Genomic DNA, 6,429 nt, shown 5'->3' with positions numbered 1-6,429 from the left:
CAATGGGATAGATCACTGTAATAAAGAAATTGCTTTGTAATTTCAACTCTGCATAATAGTCCTGGCTTTTACTGCTCACTTGGATTTCATTTTATCACTTTATTGTATTTATTTATGGAATACTATATACATGATGTTTGCATATGCATGCATACATAGTGGAGTGGCTTTAAATCATGCTCATTAACATGCTCTTCATCTCATGAGCATTTCTTTTTCTTTTTTTCCTTTCCATTTTTTCAATATTTTCTCTGCATTTCTTGCTTTTATTGTCTTTCTTTTTTTGTTGCCAAATCACCAGTATATAGTATGATATCATTAACTATAGTCCTTGTCTTGTTTGTTACCTCTCTATATTTATTCACTGTGTTGGTTATGTTCTAGTCAGCATTAACAACTTTTTAATGGAGTGAGAGATTCACCTCTTGTGCAGACCTGTGAGGGCATTTCCTGGCAACTTTAACTGAGGGAGGAAGTCCTTTTTCCAAAGTTGATGGCCTTTTCTCTGGGAGACTATATAAAGGAAGCTCCAGGAGAATCCTAGGCTTTTTCTTCTTCAGTTAGGCTTCCTTTGCTACTTGTGGGTTTGTGTCTTTTGCCTGGCTCCCCTTGCCACTCACTTGTAGGTGCTTCTGACTTTCATGCCTGTGAACTGAGCACCTGCCAGGTCCTATGACTCTTCAACCTGCATCCAGCCTCATGGACTGAGGAGCTGGTTACTTCTCAACTTGCAGCCAGTCTCACTGACTGAGCAGCTATCATATTCTTCCACTTTCTAGGCTATATGGTGATTGTTGAGCTGCCAAGCTTGTATCTTATGATCTAATCCAGTAAATCTCCCATCCCCCCTTTAACATATATTCATTCTGTTCCTCTAGAGAACCCCCAGTAATACATTCACTATATGCCTGTAGCATGGTGCCCTTTGACCTTCATCTTCTCCTTTCATTGGAAGTCACCTGACATATGCAAACACCTGCAGAGTGAATTCATAGCTTGTGAGGAATTTACTATTCTGTAAAATATATAGACAATAAACCAATTTGAGGATACCATTATGAGATTATCTAATAGCTATCATAATTACTCCAAGAGCCATAGTACTAACTTTTTTAAAAAAAATTATTTATTTATTTATTTATTTTTGTTTTTTTGAGGTAGGGTCTCACTCTGGTCCAGGCTGACCTGTAATTAACTATGTAGTCTCAGGGTGACCTTGAACTCTCCATGATCCTCCTACCTCTGCCTCCCAAGTGCTGGGATTAAAGGTGTGCGCCACCACACCAGGCTTAACATTTCTTTATATTCTTTAAAAAGGACTTCTTTGGGGATATAGAGAACAACCCTTGGTCTTGGCTCTCCTATGTGGATTTTATTTGTGATTATGTATTTCATACATATAGTGAAAGGCAGGTTGTAAAATCTTAAAGTAAACTTAGTGAGGAAACAGCTGGGGGATAGCCTGAACTGTATATTCAGGAAGGAGTAAATAAAAAATAGGCTAAAAGATAGGCTGCAGGTGGCCCAAGATATGGGTTGGTCTGGTCAACCTAAACTTTATGTCCCAGGAAGAGGAAAAACAAAAATACAGTTTTGAGAAAAACCAAAATAATAAAATAGTTTCCCAAGACAGCCTGACCAAGGACTTAAACTCTGGTTATGCACAAATAAGATATGTAGACATAACTGTACAAGCTTTGCAAATACCCTTGTGACCCCCCCCCCACTTTCCCTTCCTTGCTAAAAACCCTATAAAAAGAAACACCCAATAGGGCTCGGGGTCCATTCCTCTGTCTCCTGCGTGAGGCAAGTGTCGACCCCAGAGCTCTGGTTTCCTGAATAAAGCCTCATGCTTTTGCAGCAAGTTTGGTTTCCCGTGTGTCTTTGGGTGCGTGCTATCTCAAGACTTGAGTGAAGGTCTCCCTTTGGGGGATCTTTCAATAGCATCCCTCATAAGATTCTTTCATTTATTTTCTTCTGTTGTGACCCTAAAGTTAGCCTGATCTATCTGCCCACCAGAACACAGCACACTACGCTACACTTAGGGCCAATGATCCACTTTCTGGCACATCACCACTTTATAATTTCTTTAATATTAAAAATTCCAAAACTACATTCCTTTATCATACTCTGTAACTCCACACAACTAGCCCCAAAACTCATATTCTCCTCAATGTCCAACAAGAAGAAGGACCCAAGAGGTCATCTAATAATACACTTTCCAACAAGAAGACAGAAGCCTATGTAAGTTGTTTCTTAACAGTCATAATTGTGTGTGCCCAGAACTGCCTTTCCGTGTCTTCTAAAGCCTTTAGATGAGGCTCTGTGTTCCTTCCTCAGTTTTACCTCACCCCAGGCTACAAGTCCCCACCTGAGCCCCTTTGTGCTCTCCCTTGAGTGTTCCTTCCCTCCACCTTTCCTTATCCTGTTAATGTCTCTGGGAGACATTATTGCCTTTCTGCTATTTGGATGAATCCCCAAATTCTACGTGGGTCTTTTACCTTGTCTCTATATTTTTCTTTCAAATCCTGTTATTTCAACCTCTATCAGCTTCTATATGTTGCAAGTCCTGGTTCTTCTGCACAGGTTACCATGACTGTTCTGGGCCTGAGGCTTACACTCTTTGTAGCTGCTCTGTGGTGGATGCTCCTCCAAGACCAGTCTCCAAGTCAGTATGACAAAATTCTCCTGTTTTTATACATGTAAATTCTCTTATGCCTGCCATCTAAAAACTCCACAGCTACTGAAAGTGACCAATAATTTATTGTTCTGAGACTGTCTTAAAAGCCATATTCTTTGGTGATAGTTATATGTGTCTTCAATTAATCTTAACAAAAACATTATTAGTCAGACACTAAGTTCCTGTCTACTAGGAAGGAAATAAGGATCCTAGGGGTTAAGCAACTTGGCCAAGTTTACACAATTAGAGGAGGTGTGGTGGTTTGATTCAGGTGTCCCCAGTAAACTTCGGTGTACTGAGTTCTAGGTTCCTAGCTGATGGAGATTTGGGCATTAATGTCTCCTGAAGTCAGTGCATTGTTGGTGGTGGGGTTATGGATATTTAGCCAGTTTCCCCATGCCAGTGTGTGGCACATTCTCCTGTTCCTATTGTCCACTTTATGTGGGCCAGGAGGTGATGCCCACTCTCTGCTCATGCCATCATTTTCCCCTGCCATTGTGGAGCTTCATCTTGAGCTCATAAGCCAAAATACACCTTTTTTTTTTTCCCCACAAGCTGTTCTTGGTTGGGTGATTTCTACTAGCAATGTGAACCTGACTGCAACAGAAGGTAAAGTGAGGATTCAGAGCAGGCTGTTGCCTGACTGTAGTATATGGCCTGTAATAGGCAGTCCTGGTCCCTTGAGGACACTCTTCATCTGGATCCCTGTCATCTGCCATCCCCCTTGCTACTTCCGGATCCTCCCCACACATTGACTCTGCACTGCTCCGCAGAGGTACAACTCAACACTGGCCTGCCCAAGGGGCCTGCTCTGCTCCTATGCACATAGACTGCAAGACAGAAACCTGGATAGAGCTTTTAATATATTGACCTTGTTTTTTTATTTTTATTTTTATTTTTTGGTTTGTGGCTATTGTTGTGCAGTTGATCGTTCATTTGAGAGTGTCTCCCTGTATAGCCCAGGCTGGCCTTGAACTTGCAATCGTCCTGCTTGAACCTTGTAACCTAGGCTGATCTGGAACTCGTGGTTCTCCTGCTCCAGTATCCTGATTGCTGAGGTGGACAACTGTATATTACACTTAGGACTTGTCACAATTCTTTTGGGGGCTTTTAATTTTCTCATGTCTTAACCAGCTGAGGTATTACCCTAACTAGTACTTAAAATGTTCAATTATGACATCATTTTTCTTGTAAAATGCCAATCACAATCCACATAATCTGTGTTTCTTTTGTTAGCCAAACCAACTAACCCTCTCTCCCTGGGCAGGCATGCCTGGCCCAGACCCAGGGCTGCATTCATTTTCCCGGTCCTATGTCCTGTTTGTTTATGGATGACCTTGCTCTCAGGGTGCTCAAGAGTAGATCTCCCAGAAGCCTTTCCATAGGTCCTTTGTTATCTTGCACACAGTCGAGGCAATGCTATTTTAACCAGGTGAATGTAAGTTCTCATGTTAAAAGATGTGCATTTGTTGTGTGATTTTCAAGCTTGGCTAAGTAGCAGTCACAGAGAGGCACTCAAATACCAATGTTCAAGTCATACTGAATTCACAGCCAAGACCAACAATTTTATTCTCCAGTACTAATATTGTATAATAAAGAATTCATGAGGTCCCTAGTTTCTTTTGTTAGTTCTCCATTGAACTCATAAATTACCACCTGGCCCAGAGCCTGACACATAATAGGCATTCAGGAAATGCTAATTTTTACTGTGTTCTTTATTTAAATTGTCACATCATGTAGCGTTCATTTGTTTAAATATTCTAAATAGATTTATAGTACCTTTATTTCTCCCTGTTCTGAATATTTATAAATTCTTCAAAGGTTCTCTGGCTTATCCTTAACCTTCAATTATCCCTTTAAAATTCTTTCTTTGACCATTTGACATTAAATTTATTAGTCTGCATATTTCTTAACTATCTACATGGTTATATTTTTTGCCACCTACTCTTTTTCTACTTTTAGCTTTGATCCTTGCTTCTTTCTTTCTTTATTTATTTGGCCTTAATTTTCTTCCAGCAAGTAGTAATGTAGACCTTGAAATTCAGAGTCATTGATTTGGTGTGTTATATAATACTTTAATTTATTCAAATTATCATTGTTGAGCAGTAAGGAAGACCTTGGAACTTCCTAAAATTTAAATTTTCTCATTAAGACAGCCTAGGTAGGTAGAAAAGGTGAAGAGAATTGCAAATCTGAAACAGCTTAGATATAAACAGTTCACTTGATGCATTTTACACATGGGGCAGCTAGAGACACACAGGTCTAACCAACTTTATGCTGCTTGTTAGTGGCTGATAAATTTCTAGTGTAGGAAGAACAGCTTATGTTTGTGATGCTATTGTGCAATTGTTTTGAAGTCTGCCCCTTCCAATGCCCACCCAACAATCACAGATATGGTGGATGTAGCCAGTGTATCTCCATAGTTCCTATTCAAAGCTGTCAGTCTGCCTTTGAAACACCAGGCACACTGGGCAGTGGGCAGCAGAAAATGTCCATTTTGCAGCACTGAGAAGTTCATATCTCTAAGCCCTCTGTTGTATGTAATACCACTTGTTCCATAAATGGGAGAAAACATTTTCTCTCTCAAGGAGACAAAATAAAATAGTCCACCAGCACAGCAGACCTGGATGTGTTCTTTCCACTCATGTGATCTCTTTGGTCTTCTCTCTCTCTCTCTCTGGATACATACATATATATATATATATATATATATATATATATATATATATATAATGGTTTGAAACTTTCCTATTGTCTCAGTACAGAGAAATTGGATATTTAATGGTAGTAATCTCTTCAACATTTATAGCAGAAAAGGCTGAAGTTTCTATGCCTGGGACTTTAGTTACATTTAGTCACATTTCTTTCTGTCCATATTTTGCATTTGAATATCTTTCTGATCTATATTTCACACTCTTTCATTATATATGTGAATAAGAGAACTAAGAAAAACTACATGACAGGCTCAATGTTATTCTGCCTTAAAATTTTCTCCACCAAACACATTATTAGTTCATTAATTTTAAATCCAGCTTTGCTCAAGTTCTTAGAATGCAAACAATTTTTATGCCAAAATACCACATGGAGTACCTATGGCCTTGTTCCCAAAAGAGTCCTTATTCTCCTCTGAAACCTTATGAACCAGGTCTCTATAGTTCAGTTCTCTCAGCCTCCAGTCTTCCAAGTTCCCACCACAATGGCTTTGCTTACAGCATTGTAAGGCTTTTCTAGTTCAAAGTTTCAAATCTTTCCACATTCCTTCTGCAAACAAGTTCCAAAAGACTAAGAACCATGTGGTCCATCACATGAGGAAAAGCATGTCAGGAACAGGAAACCGGGACCACAGCACAGGTGTTTGACTATAACCCTCAAGTTCAGACCCTCAGTAACACACATCTCTTTCAGCAATGTTCTAACTCCTAAAGGTTCCACATTCTGGTGGGAATGTCAAGTTCCACAAACTGGGAATTGATATTCAAACAAATTAGTATATTGGGGACATATTACCTTCAAACCACCACACACCCCTTGGATATGGAAAGACCTTTTTCTGACATACAAAAATAAATGTCCTCCCAACTAATATGTCAGAGGCCAGAAAAACTCTATAAAACCAAATGGCATTGACACCTTTGATAGACACAAACAGAAGGAACATGCCAAAAAATGGGAAAATTGCAAAGGCCAGAAATCCAGCTACAACTGCACATTTCCATGTAGAGATGAATTACCAATAACCTGTACTATTC

This window comes from Jaculus jaculus, chromosome 2, assembly GCF_020740685.1.
Source record: "Jaculus jaculus isolate mJacJac1 chromosome 2, mJacJac1.mat.Y.cur, whole genome shotgun sequence".
NCBI classification, from domain to species: domain Eukaryota; kingdom Metazoa; phylum Chordata; class Mammalia; order Rodentia; family Dipodidae; genus Jaculus; species Jaculus jaculus.
This window is presented reverse-complemented; position numbering follows the sequence as displayed.